We start from the raw sequence: 23476 nt of genomic DNA on the forward strand, positions 1-23476 counted from the left end.
AGGTTCCGTGTTGTCAGCTACGTTTGGACTCGTCTGTTTTAAAGCAGTGAGCTAGCCTTGTACATTTTCATTGGTCTGTTCTGAAGCAGAGTCTTATGGTCTATCAGTTTTAAAGCAGTGGTCACTAGCTGCTACTCGCCTTGCTGTTTACATTACACAAACCTACCTTGTTTATAAAGGAGTACCAATATATAATCACAGCTATTTTCTTAGTACCAGTAGTATTAATCTTAATTTTAACTGAGAATCCTTACAGCTTTTGCCTAAACTTTTACCAAGCTATTTAAGTATCCATACATCATCAAACATTGTTAGTTAACAGTTTAAAAGTTACGTAAACCTGACAAAAACACTTCTACAAAACAAGTTACCAACAACTACAATAAAAAGGACTGCTCAAAACCTGTTTTTCAACCACTACAATGACTGCTGCCAAAATCTATTTACCAACAGCTGCAATAAAGATTATCATTGGTAAATCTATTTACCAACAGCTACAATAAAGATTATTTTTGTAAAATCTATTTACCAACAGCTACAATAAAGATTATCATTCTAAAATCTATTTACCAACAGCTGCAACAAAGACTATCATTGTAAAATCTATTTACCAATATGACAGCAAGGATAGCTGTTAAAATATATTTTCCTACATTTGTGATGAAAAGGACTATCATTAAAAAAACATTTATCAACTACAATAAAAGAAATATTTTTATAATTAATTTGTATAAAGCTAAAGCATTTAAAACTTGCTAAAATACTTGCATGTACTATTAACTTTAGGTTAAACTTAATTTTACACTCGATATAGTTTTAAAGCTGTTTTTTTAACAGTAACCACATCAACAAATTTAATGATATGAACTACAATGCAAAAATACTAACAAACAAGAACTTTATTCACAAGAACATACTTTTCTTTACAAAATGTATCAGCATCATAAGAAGTCTTAGCTTCATCTACAGGTAGCTAAAATTCATAGTATTTAGTTACTGTATTCCAAGATTTCCCTTGTTTTACAAAAGAATTTGTTAAAAATCTCGTCTTTCAAACTTACAAGCTTAAACAAATGTCCTTTCTCTGTGAGAAGTAGAACAGATTACATTTCTAAAAGCAGTTTGTTTTGGTAAGTTGACAAATTTGGCTCAGAAAGTATTACATATGTTTCCAAATCAAATTAGAAAGATAATCTCTTGATTAACATTTTATCACTAGGGTTATGATAACTGAACTATTCAGGTGCCATGTCTTATATAAAGTTCAATATTTCACAAGTTTCACACACATACCTTTAAGTTAATGCATGAGGTCTTGTTATACAATATACTGTGTGAGTTTGATAATAAAAATCTTAATTATTGATACAGTTCTAAATTAACATGTTACATCTTGTAATGCTATTTATCAATACAAATACACTAACTCTATGTATTCTTCTTGGCTAGTATGTTAAAACTTGGAATGTCATGTCATACATATTTAAAAAAAAAAAACATTAATTGTCAACAAAGTTTCTTGTAAGCTAACAAGAGGTCCTGTAAGATACAGGTCTAGACCAAACAAAACCACAACTATTAACTTAAGGTCCTGTAATATTGTGTATCACACCTTCAAACCTAAAACAAAAACTATCAACTCTTCGGATTCTTCTAAGCTAACATGTGAGGTCTTAAAAGTTCATGTATCATAAGAATTTAAACTAAAACACTACTGACATTTATTCTTCAGCCATTTCTTTAAAACTGTACATGTTAGAGCTTTGACTTTAATAAATTATCTTAACATTTAATACATTTTTAGTACACACCACAGAACTATTTTACACAAAAAAATTACGTTTTAATGGAGTATTAATACTGAAGATATGTCTTTGAATTCTGAAAGTCTTTACTGACTCATTCTGAGTGTAAGAGGATATTCATGATAAGAAAAAAATAATTCTTTTAATATTAAGTTTTCATAACACAATGTAACACAAATTATGTTCCTGGGTAGTATGTGTTATCTCTTAATTGCTTATGTTGTAAAAGTACAGAAATTGGCCATTATTCCCTTCAAACTTTGCTTTTGTATCCTGGATAATGAAATTTATAAATTAACCTATATTCTATGCAAAAACGGGCAAATTTGCATGTTTTCATTTAAATAAGGTCTGAATAAAACAATAAACGAATCAAGATTTACATGTATCTATACTAAAGTTATACAAAAACGTTTAGAAGTGAGTAGTTTTTCGAGATTTGCAAATGTAATGTAAATCACTTTCATGCATCAGCCCCCAAATAGTCTCCCATCATGTTTTCGTCATACGCTTCTTGGTAGCAGCATTCAAAGTCCAGTATATCTTGGTGGAAGTGCTCACCTTGTACCTCTGAGTATGCTCCCATGTTCTCCTTGAATTTATCAAGATGAGCGTCAAGGATATGGATTTTCAGGGACATCCTGCAGCCCATTTTGCTGTAGTTCTTCACCAGAACCTCAACCTGTTCCACATAATTTTCGGCCTTGTGATTGCCCAAGAACCCCTGAACCACTGTCATAAAGCTACCCCAAGCATTTTTTTTCCTTCCTACTGAGCTTCTTGGGGAATAATGTGCACTGCAGGATCTTCTTTATTCGTGGTCCAACGAAGACACCAGCTTTGACCTTTTCCTCGGACAGCTTAGGGAAGAAGTCTCAATGGTACTTGAAAGCTGCAGACTCCTTATCAAGAGCTGTGACAAATTGTTTCATAAGACCCAATTTTATGTGCAATGGTGGAAACAACAACTTCTGGAGGTCCACTAGTGACTCACACTTGACACTGTGCCTCCCCACAGAGAACTTGGTCTGTTGTGGCCAGTACTTCCTGTTGTAGTGCGCTGCAGTGTCCATGCTGTCCCAAAGGCAAAGATAACAGGGAAACTTGGTAAAGCCTCCTTGGAGACCCATCAGGAATGCCACCATTTTGAAGTCTCCGATAACCATACTCATCATACTTCAAGGCTTCTAGCAAGGTCTTGATGCTGTTGTACTCCCTTTTGAGGTGCACCAAAAGATATTTAAATTTTAAATGGTCTAAAATTTGTATAACATAAAATCTTACTATTCAAGCAAACAAAATTTGCTCGTCTTACTTTTAGAGTTTTTTTGCAGTGCTCGTAGGTAAAATGAGGTGCTGCCCAGAGTTCGTCTTGATCCCTGACAGACATGCCAAAATATGTCTTGTAGGCTTCACACATTTCAGCAGATGCTGTTGCAGAGTACTTTTTCACTCATCTTGATAAACTGTCCATGTACACAGCAGAATGCATCTGGAGAATGCTTACAGCTTCTTGATGCCATCTCTGATAAAATCAGATAGGTCTATATGTTCACTTAGGCAGCTAGAACTAAACTGAAGTGGTGAGCCCCTGTATGTATATATATATATTACTATGGAAAGTTCTAGGAAATTCTGAAAGGTTTTTGAAAATTATCATAATTTCTACAACATTCTAGAAAGTTCTTGTGAGTTCGAGAAAATTCTCTATCAGCTACTTAGCACTGAATCTACCTGGAATGTTATGGAAAATAGGTAAATTTGAAAATTACATTACCCAGGTCACAAAAGCAAATTTTGAAGAAAAAACAAGTCTATTCCATTTACTTCAGGCATAAGCAATTGAGAAATAACACTTTCTGCCCAGGAACAATAAAAAGTAAAAATTTTGTTACACAGTGTAATTATCTTTTATTCTTATGAATCACATGAATGAATAAAACTTGGTTACACTTATTCTGTTATTTTCTCTACTTTAACATTAACTGTAATTAAATCATTAATGTATACTGAAATTAATATTTGAAAATTATGAAATAATTGAGAAAACCTTTTTCGTTTCTTTTCCAATTGTATAATTTGTTGCCATATCTTCAAGTATTAACAATTTCAGCTGTTTACCTTTTCACATTTGTTTTCTTTTAAGTTTAGTCTTATTTCCATGTGTATATTCATCCCTGAAAAGTAACTTCACAGCCAGAACACATCTGAAGATTCCTGTACACTGACATTCTGCACAGCACAAAACATGAGCTTGAAAATGTAGCTAAGACTACTTTTTCTGCTTAATTCAACTGCCCAACCAAAAATAACATATACATTTTAAGTAAATATTTCATGATATATATCTCTAGAATAGGATGTCTTAAAATTATTAGAATTTAACTACTTTTCAAAACAACCTTTAAACAGAGGAAAAAAAAAAGTTACTGCTATAAGCAACAACTTTACTCACATATCCTCTAAACTAACACACCAAATTCATAATGATTGTTACAAACTTGAACTGCTATTTACAAACATGTACACCAAATAAAACAGGCCTGGAAAGTTAGAAATAAATGGGTGTAGCTTGCATCATGAGATGGATAGATATACTGATATTACACCAAATGAAGAAGTAACAAACACATGATATTTTCACTAATGAAAGTGTGTGTTTAAGTTAGCGACACAGAAGAAGGTGTACTAAAAGTTATATCAACAAGTATGAAACAAGTGACAACTGAGAATTTCTTAAATGTTCCCTGTTGAAATTAAGACATTAAAACTTGTATTAATACAAAAATATTAACTATAAACTGTTCCAGTGTCAAGCTTATTGATATATGTTGACATTAAAGATCAACTATATTTTGAATAAAACTTTGCAAAACATCATGACACTACCAATCAACAGATCAGAATGTACAGAGGTCTAAATCAAACTAAAACATTCTGAACAATAGCACATTTTTTTAAGCTAACATGATAGTCTTGTAATGTCAAGAATCAAATGTGTAACCAACTGGCAAGTACAATTCCAAATATGACCTTGTGTCAGTAAATATTAATAATTCATAAGAGTCATAATATCTGAAATACAGATATTTCAAATGTGTTAATAATCATAGGAGCTATTTAACCCTTTATCAGAAGATTCATGCAATCTGCAAAAACTAAGTTTCAATTTAATTCATACAACATTGCATGTGGTAACTTGGAGATTTCTAAACTCTCAATAACCAGTGAGATTTTGTTGAAGATAAGTTCCTTGTACAGAAATACTGACAGATTTATAAGTTATATGTTTCTACTAAAACATGTTGTTTTCCATTGTAGCCTAATAACATCAAAGAAAACTACTGACATTTCTAAAAGAAAGACAAAGTGACACAGGAGGGGTGTGTCATGTCATTTATCTCAGGAAAGTCATAGATTGATGATCCAAACCTTACATTCTGGATTATCAATGACTATGCCACGTGTTACATAAAGAAAAACTAAAATGGGAAATCCCAGCAAGACTGACAAGCACTAACACTATTTCTATGTGAAACCACTTACACCAATATTTATAATTACTCCACAAAAGCATCTTTGTAGAAGTTTTTAAGCTTTTAGTAAACATTACAAGTATGCTTTACAAAATACAATCAAAAGTGTTAAAGTAGTTTTACTAAAGACTTGTCAGTGAATACACTGAAACATAACTTAACTTAAGAGGTACCACGACTAGTCTGAGTCAGATGGATTTAGTAAAGATATGTAATCATTCTCAATATTATATTAAAAAAAAGTAATTTAAATCTAATATTCAACTTTTCATTTTATCCTGTATTGCTGATTTTATTACATATCTTAACATACAGTTACACACTGCTCATTCTTACAGCCAAAACTAATACTTTTGAAATCCTGGATCATTTATATTTATTGCTTTACAGCTGCACTAATGACACTCTTACATGGTATGTCGAGAACCATTTCTCACAGCTGTCCAGCTTTATATAAAAGATAAAATTGAGTTACAAGAACAATATGAATGAATCATGAACACACTTCATGCATGTAGCATGGTATGACTGTCACTATCAACAGAAACATTATTTTTATCCAAGTTTTTAATTTTTTACAATACAGAAATTTTATTTTTTAAAATACACATTAAAAAAAAACTTCAGTACTCCTTCAAGTTCAAGCCTTTGGCTACTGACTAATGAAGCACTGTAAGCCTATTTTTTGTAATGATGTTTGTGGTCCAAATTTCAAAGTAAGAGCATAAAATACAGAATTTTCTGAGACTATTATGATTTTATATATAAGCTATACAAATACACTAAAAATTCCAATTATTCAATCCACAATAAACACTAACAATGAACGACCCACAAACTACCTAAGTAAAATTGTGTACAAACTCATGCAAAAAAATAAAATTTAACTTATTGCAGAGTGCAAAACACTATTATTATTTATAAATACATCTATAGAGGAAGGACATGTGGCACAGATAAGGTCATTCTAGGATATCATACAATGGAAGGAGCCACAGTGGTATCTGTCATAAATGTTTTTATATTTTGTTAATTTGAGATGTTAGGTTTATATTTGAAACTATTAATATTTAATCTGTAGTTTGAGTTTCTGGATGGTTCGCATCTTTAACAAACAAAGAATGGAATGGGGAGAAAAAAACTGAACCTCAGTGAGATGCATGATGTATTTATTTAAAAATATCATTTGGAAATAAAGAAACTGAAATGTATATAATAGAAACCTTTGAATCATAAAGTATATTTTAATTTCAAGTTTATTAACACAGATTGATATTAAACTTATTTATTTAAATTTTGAATTTCATTATTTAGAAAGGTCATAACATGGTCATGTGGTTCTCACAGCTCACATACAGATAACCAACCTTATTATTAATGTATGGCAATACAATTGGCATTAAAACAGCTAATAATTCTGGTTTTGACATTACCTAATTTTTAATTTCAATGGTACATTTAAAAAAATGTCCAATACATACATCACTAGACAATTCTGTACACTGAAATCTCCTTTTTGGAAACTTGTGTCTTTACTAATTAGCCAATAACATATCCAGGGAACACAAATAACAGACACTCAAAACCACAAATCTAAACATTCTACTTTCTTGACTTAATAAATAGAAATAAATCTGAAAACCCCACCAACAAAACTCTTCCCTTACTTGTCTTCTTTTTACACTCTTTACTAAATTATTTTTAAACTGTTGGAAATATTTATTTACATCCAACATAAAAAGCAATTTTTTCTCGACGTGATTCATTAAAAGCTATCATTTTGATCTCTGTGTAAATTATCAGTTAGAAGCTTTTGTTCATCATCAAAGTTATATATTTCTATTCTACTTAAAAGTCAGGAAAATAAACAGTAGTTCTGGAACATTCTACTCTAGTGCATGATACACATTTTTGTGTTTTAAGATATAAATCTGAAAGCTAAATCAATTTTTTTTTTGACAACCAACACATTGTGACAGAAACAGTTACTGAACCACAGAGTCCTAGAGCAAAATGTTTCAACTTATATTCAACACAAAATATCTAAATTCTTGTTTTCTTATACAGTAATCAAACATCTGAGATATTCAGTTCACCTGATTACAATCATACGCCTGTATACAGTAATCAAACATCCGAGATATTCAGTTCACCTGATTACAATCATACGCCTGAGATATTCAGTTCATCTGATTACAATAAAGAATTAAAACTGTAGGAGCACATTTTGTGACCACCAGACATGAAGTTTGTTACCAGTTCTTATGTAAATTTACCTTCCTACATAGTCAATACAAAAGCTGGCAACCAAAGAATAAAAAAATAAAGATAAGGAAAGATTAACAGCTGAAAATGTGTATATGTGGTGACGAGTTATACATTCAAAGAAGGTATTACTCATACTAATATTAATGAATATCTTAAAACAATTTATTTCACCGTATATAAGTTACTTCATTACAGATTGTGTTACAGAAGTGAAAAAATACAGTAAAGTGTTTCACCAGAAAAATACCTAATAATTCCATTAGAAGGTTCACTTGGTTATGAAAATGAAATTTGAAAATCGTAAGATAAAAAGAAGCATTTTTATTCTTAGAATGAAGATCACTATTCACTCAGATTGTCTCAGTAAAAGTTTCATAAACTCACAGACAAGTCTTTAGTAGACAAATTTATATTAACACTTAACATGAATTATTGTAAGTTAACAATGGAGGTGTGTTGAAAGACAACAATACAATGTGTTTAATACTTTCTCCACATGGGCTCTGTCACTTTGACCAATCACGTAACTTCTTTTTACTTGTACAGATTTAATACTTCAAACTTTCAATACAATGTGAACATTTTAAAATAATTTGTCAGTCTTCACACAGAAATCATCATATTTTAATAATGCATTTTTAATAAACAGAAACAAACATTTATCCCTGAATTTAGTGAGCTATTTGTTTTGAATAGTTCATATACATAGTAATTTTTATGCTATGAATAAAAGATACTTTTCTTTCTTTAAACATCACAAATTTCATTCATGTTATCTCTCTAAAACCTCCAAAATACATTTCAAATGTTTGTTTTCACAAAACATTATGTTTCATCTATTATTTTCTCTACCCTAGCTACACAAGTTTTGTCAATTTGACTGACCTTATAACCCAAATCAATCTAAATAACCTTTCTTTTCTTTCCAGGATGACTTCAAATGTAGTATAACACTACCTTTGGTTATACAAGTAACCTTAAAAACTCATAACAACATTAAAACCATTTATAATTAAATTGTATTGTTTTATTGCCCTTTGAACCATGTCTAAATTACCATGTGTGTCATTTTAAGTTGTAAATCACTCAAGCAATGTGTAGCTCACATCATGCAATCATACTACATTACCCATGAGCAACTATGAGATGCTCATGTGTGCCTGATGAAAATTTATATTATTATTATTGATTGTTTTTACCAAACTTTAACTAACAAATGTGAAAAAAATTTAGTAAAACTTACCCAAGTATTTTATTTTCCTAAATTAAATATTGCACTAAAGAACATATACTAATAATATGCAAAAAGCTAACAACTTGCTCTGACAAACAATTTTTCTGGTTTTCTAACTGTAACAAAAGTCATTACAAATTCATCCAAGCTAGCTATTAAATTTCCCATGGGAAGGAAGGTTGTATCAGATGGATGAAAGCCTCGACTTTCTCTTTGCTATATGTAATATATAATTAAATATAAGAGAGGATCATTAACAAATTCTAAAAGACAGGATGTGACAAGAAGGGTCTAATTTTCTATTGAAAACTCTGTAACCAAACAAAATTGAAGACTATAAAAATTATGATTTGCCTCAGCAATGACAATTTTAGAGTTAGTAATTTATGGTTAATTTCATAATTTACTTAGGTGGAGGATAAAACAGAGATATGATACCTAGAGAAAATATATCACGAGTCACCCAAGGGGAAGTTTTTTTAAATACTGCCTTATAATGTTTAGAATTTAAAACATATATACCCTTAAAATATATCATATGTTATACTAATTAGTATAGCATAAACAAAAAGTAGTTTAATAATAATTTGAATATAAGAAACTAAAACCTTAAAAAAATCACCTTGACTTTCAACATATTTTTTACGTCAACACATGGGATCTTATAATATCATGTATTGTTTAACACTGAGTCAGAGATATACTTTTATGGAATTTCCAAACTTTCTAGTTCTCTTTTTTTTTCTTCAAAATATTCTAAATAGAGATTTGACTTCATTGCAAAACCTAGAATCTGAAATGCCCAAACTAGTTTACAGGCAAACAAAGAGTAAAACCTATACCGTGATCGCATTTCCAATGGCAACATGCCATGTGATGCAAAATCTAGATCCTTAACTCTACAGAGTCTTTTTCTCAGCAGTTTCCCCAAGTTCTATCAGAAAAAGATGAGTGAGCAAGAAATACAACTACCAGTGCGTACAAAAAAAGGGGCAAATCCAGTTGTCATGGTCTCTGTTGTGATTGACCCTGCTTAAACTTGCAAACATATAACCCACAACTTAGCTTTAAGATCTAATCTGATGTGTGAAGGATTAGACAGTAGTGGCAGTAATAACAACAAATGTTCTAGCACCAGGGTAGTATTACTGCCATGTCACATGTTGGAATGTTGCACAATTAAGGTTTTACATCAACTGGGATCTAATAACCGTAAGCACTTTCTATTGAACCAATCATGTCATGCTAACATGAGCACTCCCTACTATTTTGTACAAAAAATATACTCCATTCAACCATTAGCCTCTGCATGTTCATGACCATAAACTACTTGAGGTGAGTTCTTCTGGTAGTGAAGTATTGTTTTTTTGCAGTTTACATCCTGAGTTCTTTATCAGAATACATTTTTTGGTTCTAACTTGAATACTAAAAACTATGACATACCTCTGTATTCCATAAAATTCACAAATTCTGGTCATCAACACAAAGACTGAGTGTTAAGTCAAAGAAAACCATCTTTACTGTTAACACACTAATTCTTGTAATATCATGAATAGCACATACCAAACAAATGAAAGTATCATCTCCTCATATCTTTTAAGCAAACATGCAAGGTCTTACAATAATTTATGAATTAAACAATAAAAAATAAATCTTAGGTCTTGAAACAGATTGTCAAAACTAACACTAGTGCAATCGTTCTAGAGAATATAACTTGTGTACTTCAGAATGATTGCACCAGTGATCAAAAGGTCCTTCTCATTTTAAAAAATATTCTTCCTTACTATAAAAGCTGTAACTTATAATTAAATAATAATTAAAAACATTGTTAAAAAATTATATTCACAATATTATTCTCTTTCGCAACATTTCATTACAGTTGAAGGTCCTTTATTGTATAATCATGTTGTTACTGACAGGTTTTGTTATTCATTAGGTGTATAAATTAATCAACAATTTTATGTTAAAAACTATTACCTGTTGAAGGTTAAATAAAGTCAGCAACCTTTCAACCAGTCACAATATGGTGCTCTTCCAATGCAAGCTTGCTACACATACAACATGTATTTCACATTGCATCATCAAGAAAGCTTTTGGTTTAATTTTTATTTAAATCACAGAAACAGAATTACTGTTCTACTTAATGTATTTTTTAACAATATGAACATTTTATCTCACTTCTATGAATTATTTGTAAAATGTAAAGTTTTTTAATCAAATTGTAAGCAGCAGATATGACAAACACACATCAGTAAATTATCCAAAGTACAATTACCTTGTGTTTAAACAGCTCTAATGTTAAAACAAGTTATTACATTAACACTTCAGCTCTGGTAATATCATAAATGATGTCCATTTAAACCCAACAAAAACATCTTAAGTCTCAATGCAGCCTTTCTTAACACTTTCAGGTCTTGTAACACACCTTATACATTCTGTCACAATATCTCAACCATTAACACACTATCTTTTACACTACCACACAAACGTATGTAATGCAGGCCTCAACAAATATTTTCAGACCTAGGAGCCAGGTCCAATATGTAAAAGGCAAGGAACATATTTTAAGTCAGTTTTGAGGATAAGGTACGAAACATACTGCCTCAAAATATATATGTAAAAACAGATTGTTTGGGTTGACAAAAATTTTTACATAGAGGAGCGAACAACATTTTGACCTTCTTCGGTCATCATCAAGTTCACAACGACGATGACCAAAGATCAAAAAGTTGTTTGCTCCTCTCCTCTACGTAAAACATTTTCTCAACCCAAACGAGCCATTTTTAAATATATATTTTTCTCTACAAGTGTTTTCTCGACAGTATCAGTGATGTCAGAAAATTCATTACTGAAATTATTATGTAACATGTATATTTAGACTTCAATACGTGCAAGTATTGAAACAGTAAACTAAATAACTATACCACAGGTGGATTTTTGCAAAGAATGAAAGTACAATGATAAGCAAAGGCCTTGTGATGTGCCAAAAGTAATATCACTATTGCTTGTACAAGGATATGGGGGCTATATTTATTTACTTTCACTGTAACTAGTGAATTCTAATGATCACATGGTATCAACAACCACTTGATAGTACTGCCCAGATTAACTGCCTTTGATTCTGTCTGAGTCTGAATATATGCATTGATTGTTTGAATTTAGAGAAGGAAGAAAAACAAAATGTCACAAACAGTAACTTCACAACATTTCATTCCTTAATAAACATGAAGTGTTGAATCTGCTATTACAACCGTAGAAAATAGTTTTGGAATTCCAAGAGTCCAGAACTGTTTTAAATTCAAGTTCTATTTCACACATACCTATACACAAATAAAATGAGAGAAAACTGGGTACCGCATGAAGTTTTGAATGTAACTTGGGAAAACCTTGTGCAGAAGCAATGTTAAAAGAATGGAGCCCATACAAAAGAGTTAAAGTTAAAATGTTTTTCCTTTAACAATAAATCCTGGTCATCAGGTCGCCATGATGACTAGAAACTTCATGCGGTACCCAGTTTTCTTATTCTAATAAAATTAACATTATGCACATCATATTTCAAAGTTTGATATATAATTTCTTTATTTCAAAAGAAATCTTTAAACAGAAGTAACTAATCTTCTGTACATAATCCAAACGTACACCAACTCCATTCAGCCATTTTAAAGAAATCTTGTTTAAAAACACCAACATACGCATACACACATAGGGTGGGATATAACCCACGTCCACCTCAACATGAACATTTTTGAAACTACTCTCAGAAAGGCTGTTTTTTTCCTCAGATTTTTGCTCACATTTTTAGAATTTCATTTTACAGCTTTATCTTAATTTAAAATAAACCATTAATGAATGTACTGTAGAAAATAACCTTCAGTAAAAACATAATCTATTAACTGTAAGGTGTTTTCTTGTACATTCAAATTACACTTTCCTTTTAATTGCACTGTTATCAGTTAATGAGGTTGAAAGTAAGAAATATTTGCAACCATTGTATAGGTTACTTAGCAGTTGTTTCTTAGTAGGTGCTCTAATTCAGAGAAGTAAAACATAGTATATTTTTGTTTTCATGTACTATCTAGGTCCAATCAGTTGGTTTTTGCTTTTGAATTTCACGTAAAGCTACACAAAAGTTATCTTCACTAGGTGTCCCTAATTTTGTAGTGTAAGACTAGAGGGAAGGCAGCTGGTCATCACCACCCATTGCCAACTCTTGGGCTAGTCTTTTACCAAAGAACAGCAGGACTGACTGTCACCTATAATGCCATCATGGCTGAAAGGGCAAGCACATTTGGTCTGATAGGGATTCAAACCCATGGCCTTCAGATTGCAAGTCAAGCACCCTAACCACCTGGGCATGCTTGGTTAAATCTGTTCTTAGCCTGGAGATTTCCCAAAAGTATCTAGACTAGTGTGCTAAAATCATTGTACCAATTTGTAATCTTCCTATACTTAAGGAATATCTAGTTCGTTTTTTATTTCTCATATATAACGAAGAGACGTGTTATCTGTAACAGCTGTGCTCTTTATAAGAATTAGTAATAACATTTGAGAAAGGGGACTACACTAAAGTTATCTCTTTCAATACAGCTGTATGCATATATGTACAAATCTATTCATACATAAATGATTTGGTGGTGGGAGTGATTAAAAATACTAAACTCTTACTTAAATTCCAAAATTAGTGAAAGGGATTTATGTTCATGAAGAAAGGCAGTATCTTTCAAATTTAAAAGATGTTGGATCCTAAGAAGGATCCTAAAAACTATTTAACGCTTATTTATGTAAACTGTCAATCACAACAACACTTAACCATGAGAGGAGGAGTGTTATCTATTGCAGCCCATCTCACCTGCTATAACAGAGATCAAATGATGTCTAAACTTAGTTTATTATTCACAATGAAGCAACATTATCAACAAATACTGAAGGACTGTTTTGTGGTAACACTTTAAACTTACAAGTACTAGGTTTGGAAGGAGATGAAAATACCAAAGTCCTGGACATCAGTACGAAAGAGTATCAGCACAACATACACAGAGATGTACATGAATTTCACAACATGGATGTTCCACAGAAGCCAGATAAAGCATGTGTATTACATTCTTCAACTACCACACCTTTAAAACATTCAGTAATGTGTTCAAGCATGCACACAAAATGGTATTACTTTACAAGGGACTAAACAGTTAAACCATGTCACGTTCTATCACATCCACCTCTTCTAAGATGATGATGACATAGACAGTGGCAGTAACAATGGCTGAAAATGAAGGAGTATCGAAAAACATAACGAAAAATTTAGTCAGGACAAAGGGTATTAACAAATACAAACACAATTACGATACAACTTAGAAATAACATTACAGAGAGTGTTTGCTAAGTGACTGTGGTTTAAAACATTTACTTTTTTTACGGTTGGTGAGATACACTAAAAAAGTCAATAAATATTGTACTTTTATATAATGGTAACCAATGAAGATGTCACTGATGTATAGTATTTAAAATTTGCACTACTTACCTAGGTAAAAATTTGAATCTTTTCAGTTTGTGTGTGTGTTTTTGAATTTTGTGCAAAACTACTTGATGGCTACCTGCACTAGCTGTCCCTAATTTCGAAGTGATGAAGTGACATGCTGGAGAGAAGGCAGCTAGTCAATAATACCCACCACCAACTTTTAGGCTACTCTTTTACCAATTAAAAGCAGGTCAGGTTAACAATCACAATATAACAGCCCCATGCTTAAAAAATCAAGCACATATGTTGATGAGATCTCGACTCGTGAGCCTCCCAATGTTTTTCAGCAAAATTAACATCTGTACATGATACTTCAATGTTGCAATACAGGAATACACTATTAAAGTAACACATCAGATCGTGTAATTAATCTTGCAAATTATACGCTAAAATAATGTAGAAAAATACTACAATTTATTCTATTCAAACTGTAGATACATACGTATGTATGTAGATATATTAAAATGTATAACCTAAAACTTTCTACATGTCACAATTATTTTGTAATACCTGATAACAAATACTAAATATTCTGGTTATAAATTTGGCATTTCATGACTATCTATGCATTCTTTAACTTCTGTAAGCTCAAATATAATGTAGTGCTGTATAAACAACATCCCAAACACCCATACACACACTTAAAAGCCTGCAGAGATAGCTAGAGTGGAGAGAGATACGACGTTTAAATATTTTAACCCTTTCCAGGCCAAGGATTTTCACTTGTAACTCAACTTTAAAAACTTAAGAAACATAATTCTCACTGTATTTTAACAATTTTAGAATTAATATTTTCATAATACATAATTGTCTTCTGGTTTATTTCATAAAATATTCAACTCCTGTCATGTTATCAGCTTTCTATATGAATGTTGTTGAATTGCTTTTTGGCAGCTACTGAACTTAACGTTTATTTCTTCAACCACATTTCAACACTAATGGTTCATCTGTTGTCAGTATATATCAATTTGCTCTCTTTGTTCAATAGTGAGCTCATATTTACACAAGGGTTTTGAACAATAATTATCAAGAGTTCTTTATCCATTAAACTAGATCACACGAAAAACCTTGTTATATTTTAGACAACGACGAATACAGTTTTGAACTACTTCCCAAGTAATTGGAAGCCAAGGACTTTGTTCTAGTCTCTGATGTCTTTTTATTTTTGATAATTTTATTTAAAAGGTCTTATATTAGTTCAAGAACTAGAGTAATAACCTTCAATGATGAGACACCAGGTAAGCATACTTATGGTTAGTGAGTTCACTAATCAAAGCACTTTGCAAACTTCAGATGACATGAATCCTTTCTTACTGCCATGCATAAAACAAAAACAAACTTACTTGTAATGTTTACCTCAGACAAACATTATAATTGATAAAACTACTTTGACCAGAAAATGTTGTTTTTTTTTAAGGCAGAAACAGCATATCACTACACTTTCTACTTTTGGGGTCATGTTACAAAAACACAAGCCTTGTCTTATTTCATAATGGATGTCTACTACAGCATTCATGGTAGGTTATGGTATCTTAAAACAGTTCACCTTTCAGAAAAAAAGCAAAAATAGTACTGTGACTTTATTCTTAGTTTATGTATTTTGGTTTAAAAGATTGGAATTTCTCAGCTACAGAAGTATCCACTGTTCATCACAGAACAAAAGATAATTCAAACTGTCTCACACTGGCTTTAAATCACCTTGTAAGTTATGATACATTTTTTAGATGAACAGCCAACAAAGGCCACTATTCTGAGCTTTCTATGATCAGCAGAAATACAGGTGACCATACTACTTATAATGCAACAATGAAAAACGTTAATGATGTCCATGAAACAGTATACATTTGAGTGAAAATTTGAGTAAACAGTTGAATTAATGCATGTTTAAAATACAAGTGTGCTTGAAGCTACATAAACTAGCCAATGTTTAAAAGACAAAGTAAATCTTATGCAATTTAAGAATTTTCACTGCATAAATAAAAAATACTAGCACATGCATTAAGTACTCTACCAAAATTTACCTTATCAATTAAGGTGATCAATTAATGGCTTTGAATGTAGTCATAAATCCTCCAAAGATCAACTTTCACCGTAAACAAGAGTTTTCTAACCAGTTTTTTATTCATCCAACAGTCAATAAATGAAACTATTGATGAGTTGTACCTATTTAACCTGATAACGCAAGCAAATCTGTCATACTTTGGCGACTTCCAAATTAACATCTTAAATACTTCATACATTACAAATTTAAACTTCAACAAGTATAGTTATTTTTTCTTTAAAAAAGATTTATCTCTGATGGCAATAAAAATATGATTTGTACAAAATGAAAATACCACCATTAAGATAAACACTGTATAAAGTATAAACTTCAGATAACAGACTTATTTCTGCTAACAGGTTTTTTACATAAATTTTAAAGACTATTTTATTTGATGTAATATTTTAACAGCTGAATTGTCCATTCCCCACTCTTTTTAACATGATTTCACAAACACTAACATTTTTCTAAACTGAGAAAGTATTTCTGATAATTATTTACAGACTCATGATCACAACAGATTTTCTTAACTAGTACTTTCCTCTATTTGGTTTAAAAGGTTGGAGTTCCTCAGCCACAGAAGTATCCACTGTTCATCCACAAAACAAAAAATAATTTGAAATGTGTCACAATGGCTTTAAATCACCTTGTAAGTTATGATACCACTAACCTTTCACCTTCTGCTTCTACATATCTACATGTAAATTATCACACTGCTGCCTTCCACCAATAGGAACATAACATAAATCCTATCATAACCAATGCCCTTCCACATCTTTGCAACTGATCAGAAGACCTACACTACATATCACTGGAAGTGGGAAGGCTAGGTGGGAAATGTAAGAACTGATAAATATCTTTTCTGAAATACTGTTTCAGTTTACAAAAATGTTAATTTCCAATACAATATCTTAACCCTGCTCATTGAATGGTTAAATCCCACACTAAACTGGTTGAGGGCCAGTGGAAAAATGATCACCCTTTGGAAGTGCTCACAGTGTAACGGATGACCATGATACACTACTTTCAAAAGCAGAGCTACTACATTGACAGTCAATAAAACAACACCTCACAGAATCTGGAATTGCTCATCATGTCCACAATAGTGAGACTCAATATCACACAGTATTAAATATGGGCAGAAATCCCTGTCTGCTTTATTCATGTGTCCACAAAGGTATAGTCTGGGATGTACACATTTAAGAAACAAAAGACCACTAGAGATAACTACTAAAGACCCTACAGAATACCCAATGTTTACAAAGCACATAACCAAATCATGCAAAGTAACTGTTTGAGCATAGATGAGAACTGAACAGATACACACAACCAATACCTCATAACATCTGGAATTGTACATCAGATCTACAGAACGAAAAGCTACAATGTAAATGACACTGAACGTGGTCACAAGATAGATAATGTGGAATTAAAATAACAAAACAAGTATACCCACAACCAATACCTCATAACATCTGGAATTGTACATCAGATCTACAGAACGAAAAGCTACAATGTAAATGACACTGAACGTGGTCACAAGATAGATAATGTGGAATTAAAATAACAAAACAAGTATACCCGGTCAGGCACTACTTGCCATGAAGTGGGATCCACAATACACCAGCAAAAAGAACCCTGTAAATAAAGAAATAAAAAAATGGTAAAGAAACACTAAGTCTGTAGAATAAAGGAAAATATCAACTAATTTGGGAGCAAAAAACTAGAGCATCTGTACAGTATTACTGATAATCAAGTGGTTAATAAGTGAAAATATGAAGAGGGCACTGGCTACAACAGGGATTATATAACATTTCTCTTAATGGACAGCTGCTGCATAAAGATTTACATGTGGATATGAAGCATCAGCTATGGAGAGTGTTAAAATATTGCACTAACAGAGGGCACTACTAGCAGAGAAAAGCCATTTTTTGAGAAAATGTAAGATGTTGTATCAAAACAAATAACTTAAACAGTAACTAAAATGCAACAACATTCCCCATAAAAGGTAATTTGGTCCTAATCAATTCTGTACATAGACATACCCACACTTAATTTCTCTCCTAGGTGATATTCTTCAAAGTTCCATTTTTAGCCGATTATGGAATGTAATTATTATTCAATATATCTTTTAATAATAATCTACAGCAATGTATATCACAACATAAGTATTAATTAAGCTGACAAATAACTCTCTGGACTGAAGGGGAACTGCTAATGTTCCCTAATCTACATGAAACATAGTTCACACTTCCTAAATATTACCTAGTTTTGGTTTTAACATTCATGCAAGTTTATTATAAGTTTCTAAGACTTTTTAGGTTATGAAGATTCCAAAAGTTTGCTGCAAGACACTATTAAGAAAAAGCATTCAAAATGTATATTTTCACCATGGAAGGCAATTTCCTTTTATTGTTTTAGGTAGGCTCAATACAACAAGCCAATTACAACTTGTTTAACTTTAATTAATATATTTCTTTTAAAACTTTATTTTGCTGAACATGGCAGTCACTACTTTTAGTTTATAAATCGTAGCAAACATGGCAAAAGCTAATAACAGTTTATCGATAACAAAGGATCTTAAATTTCATAGTATTACCACTGCCTTAGTTAGGCAATGTGTCATGACTTTTTGCTAACAATATTCATGGTGTAGACTGATCAATATCCAGTAACTGTACTCTTTTTAATAAATAATTTATTTTATACATATGTATTTTTAAAAGAAGATAATATTAATAATATTTAAAAAAAAATAAGGTTAGGAGCCATGAGGATATTTTACTGTCATACACTAAACTAAGCTTATCTGGTATCTTGTCATAATGGAACATTTCTAGGGCATTCAAAAAGATACAACTTAGCATAAAAACATTTTTTGGAATTGAAAGAATAGCCAAGTAACCCTAAAAATACCCAAATTTGTGGTTTTATTTCTTCCAGTAACCAATACCTTGAGAAACTATAACTTGCTGTTCAAACCAATTTACTCACTTTTCAATGGCACAAGTGGATTATAAATTTCTCTATCCAATCATATTTAACTATTACTTCTAGATGTTTTAAAAAAATAACCAACTATGCATACCATGTGAAGTATTAATAAAACCAACATGTAACATGATACAAATCCTTATATTTTTTAAAACAGCAGCTCATGCATCATATGCAGTAAGCTATGCCATTTGATACAGCAAGTTTCACATCCACCAAATGATTTCACAACTTGTGTGGTGATTATATTAGTTAATATACAGTTCAAAGAGCAATAAAACAATCAAAGTAAGTACAAGCAAATATAGTCTATTATGAGCTTCAAGCTATTTAGGTTTTAAAAAAAAACTTTTCTGTTTTAATCTGCAACCATTTTAGAAAGGAAAACAAAAAGGAGTAACTTAGATTGTTTCATGTTCTATTAACGTAAATCAAATCAACTAATCAGAATAGAATCAAAGAAGAGAAAATATCAGATAAGATATACAGCTTTATTGAAAATAAACATTAGATATTCATTTAAGAGGTTTTAGAGATTATGTAAAAAAAAAATCTGAAAATTTTTAGACTTGCAGGAGTCCAGACACTGACTACATGTATTTGTGAACAGATTTTAGTAAAGATACTGTAAAAATCATATTTTTCATGTGCAAAAGACTTATAATATTTATTTTAGGCTTGCCAAATTTTGTGAAGGTACACAAAACATGTTAAAAGTTATTGTATGAAAACTCTGATAGTTACTTTGTGGTTATAAGGCCAGTCACATCAACAGAACCCACACAGACTTACAAATTGTCTAGAAACAACAGTTTTGCAACATTTATTTTAATTTCTCTTTAAGAATGACAGTAAGTAAATGTTGAATACTGACAAATTACACTGCACAACAAAGTTTTCGCTTCTTGAACAGTTGGGTGTTCCTTATAGATTTTTGGCTGTTGATCACGAAAATCACATCCAAATTTGCCCATCACGTACCGTTTCATTTAAATCTTCAGTTTCACCAGGACATTGCTACAATGGAAAAATGATATCAGGGCAACTGGAATCCGTCAATGCTTGCTGACTACTGTTGGACACTGCAATGTGATGCACCGGACATTGAATACAAATGAAAATCAGGAGCAAAACACTTTTAATTGTTGAACTTAATAGTGTGTTAGAAATATAAACACAATTAAATACATCACTGCCGGTGAACAGTTAACTGTCTATTTCTCAGAGTTCTTACATGATGAAGCAAAATCAAAACTATATTTGTGCATACCCACCTGTCACAACCAGCAAAAACTTTTCAAAAAAATTGTTGTGCAGTGTTATCTATTCTAAACATCTTTTAGCTAAAAACTGTTGAAATATAGTTTTATTATTTTTAATATGTAAATTATATACATACACATTCAACATCAAAAGGTGCTTTACATCTAAACAGAGCAGTCTTCAGCATATGATGAGTGTTTTGTAGGTATATGTCATATTCAGGGCATACAGTGATAGGCTGGACTAGTGTTTAGCTTGATGGGATTTTTGGTTTATTTCCCATTTGTACAACAATATAGCCACTTGTTTATATTGCCCCTAGAGAATAAGGGAAATCACCCAAATGATTATTTCCACAGAACAGTCATTGTGTCCTATACTCAGGGTACCTTTTAAAAATGACAGGTGTAGTTATAACTGTTGAACTTAATGAAAGATATCTTTTCTTGTTCACTACCCATTGGCTAACTTTATTCAAACAAGTCTGAATAAAGTTTAATAATAACTCCTAGTGAGTTAAAGCTGACTCATTCCAGTAGTATTAAGACTTAGTAATAAAGTGGAATAATTATCACTTCTACTTTACTGCCTGAATACAGTTTAGAGTTGTGTGAAAAGTAAATCAAAGTAATTCATAATTTTAACAAAGACTATGACTGGCTAAAAAAAGAAAGATTTATTTAAAGCAGTAATAAAGGTGCAAATAATTCTGGCTGAATCTATTTTATGGTTTTAAAAAAAGTTAATGTTTATAATTTAGCAAACACCAAACCAAGCTCGCTGGCCAAAAGGAAAGGCCTGAGAAGATAGTAACAGCTCATTATCATATAATGCAGTTGGGTTTATTTTCACAACTTGGTGAAACATCAAACACCAATAATCGTCTAACTTTGAATTAGGTACAGGTGACTGACTAACAGTAAACCTAGCAGAGCTGATAAGACGGTGTTAATAACATCTGTCATGAAAAGCCAAAGTTTTACTGCTTAAGTAGGAAAACAATCAAAATTAGCCATTTTGTTTGAACTAAATTTTGTGTCAAGATTAATACTATTTTTAAAATCCTTATCTCAAATATCAGTCTTGAATCTCCACCAACTATATACATAACCATTATCACTGTTTGTTATGTAAGTAACTCAGCATTCTTTCAATCAGATTACTTTCACAAACAAAACTAAAAATATTAATGCATTACTAGTAATGAAAAATATATAAACATACTGATGAAGTACAATGTCAGCTATTTACATTTCATGTATACCAATTTCAGTTATGCCAAGATTCACAACCAATTTTGCTTTTAGAAATGTTAGAAGGTTTGAGACCAAGACCTCAAATCGAGAAACACATTGAAACAAATGTAAATACTATTTATCACTTGTTCATTTGATGCAAAGCTACCAAATAAACCTGTTAAGCTTTAGGCAAAAGCTGTATGTTTACTTCTATTGCTGTTGATGACCCTTTTACAAAACAGTTACCCAAGTTACCTGGCTGAAGAAAACCATTCTTTATAAGTCAACCATTCTTTATAAGAGTCAAAGATATTGAAAGTGTCTCAATTCTTGCTGGCAAGCTGGTAGTATCTCTGTGGAAGACTGAAGGTTGGAGATGAAGACTAGTTCATACAAACCATGCCTTGCTGGTCACCCATGGCCAGTGGAGCACACAAGTCAGCCCCAGATTGAGAGGAGTACTGCTGGAGGCTGCCTGAGTCCACTGCTGAAGGGTAAGCTACAGGTCACATGAAGAGAAAACAGAAGTCACCACTGCTCTAAAACCGTAACTACTACTTACACGAATTACAGAATCAAAATGCTTACATCATAATTCATTTTTGATACATGAAGTTATGGTTCTCTTGTAAAACAGTCAATGAATGTGATATTCAATGGTAAGCTTCATTAAACACATGAAGATACCCAATAAGTTACAATCTTTGATAACATTCTCAAATTGGAAACAAAATTCAGGTTTCATAACATACGCGATGAATCAGTAATTGTGCAATTAGCTATTTGTAACGAATACAAATATATTTCCTACCAACAATATCCAATCCTACAACATTTGCTAAGTTCACGAAATTACAATGTTTATATTTATTTAAGTTATTGTTGTTGTAAATACTCCATCATTGGTTCTGTAATCTTCTAGAAGACATACAACCTGCAACTAAAACTATTTACTTTAAAAGCTTGTATTTTCAGCAAATAGAAATTTTTATGTGCTTTAATCATATCTACTACTTTCTAAAAGGATTATTTATATATTTCTTTCTCAATAATTCATTATTAAAATCTTGACCTTCTTACTGGTGTGTACTGTAAACTGACTGAAATGGAAACACTAAAATCAGTGTACCACTGCTAAACGTTGTGTGATCAACTATAAAAGCATATATCCAATCATTTCTCTACTGCTATAAACAAATACATTCAAGAACTAGCTATTGGTTACTGAAATTTATTCTGCTGTTATTTTAGACTTACAAAATATCATGTTTTTAGTGGATATTATTATTTACCAGGATACAACTGTGCATGTACATAAAGGAAACAGCGACGGTACAAAGATAATAAGACACCTTTAGTAATGACTTAACTACATCCAACTACTTACCATGATCTGTAAACATGACTTCTTGTTGTAATACTTCCCAAACATTCTTGATCAATTAATTCCTGTGTATCCAAAACTTCATATCCACCAAATCTGATTTGTTAAGATGGCTCTTCTGATTTAAGTGTGTTCACGGTCATACACATAATTCAAGTATAAGACAAAATCAAAGAGATCTTTGATTTTTCACTTTAC

General features: G+C 31.4%; 1 protein-coding gene and 1 long non-coding RNA gene across 2 annotated transcripts in view; both read right to left on the reverse strand.

The window, feature by feature from the left end:
* LOC143230607 (cyclin-L1-like) overlaps positions 1-23476 on the reverse strand; it is a 44135-nt gene that overhangs the window by 8110 nt on the left and 12549 nt on the right. The gene's annotated exons all lie outside the window — the stretch shown is intronic.
* Positions 191-23476, reverse strand: LOC143230608 (uncharacterized). Its single transcript, XR_013016547.1, has 3 exons — positions 23282-23476; positions 22150-22393; positions 191-20475 (listed from the first exon to the last, which is right to left on the reverse strand). It is a non-coding gene; the product is annotated as an uncharacterized LOC143230608 (long non-coding RNA).

Source organism: Tachypleus tridentatus, chromosome 10 (genome assembly GCF_004210375.1).
Source record: "Tachypleus tridentatus isolate NWPU-2018 chromosome 10, ASM421037v1, whole genome shotgun sequence".
Taxonomy (NCBI): Eukaryota; Metazoa; Arthropoda; class Merostomata; order Xiphosura; family Limulidae; genus Tachypleus; species Tachypleus tridentatus.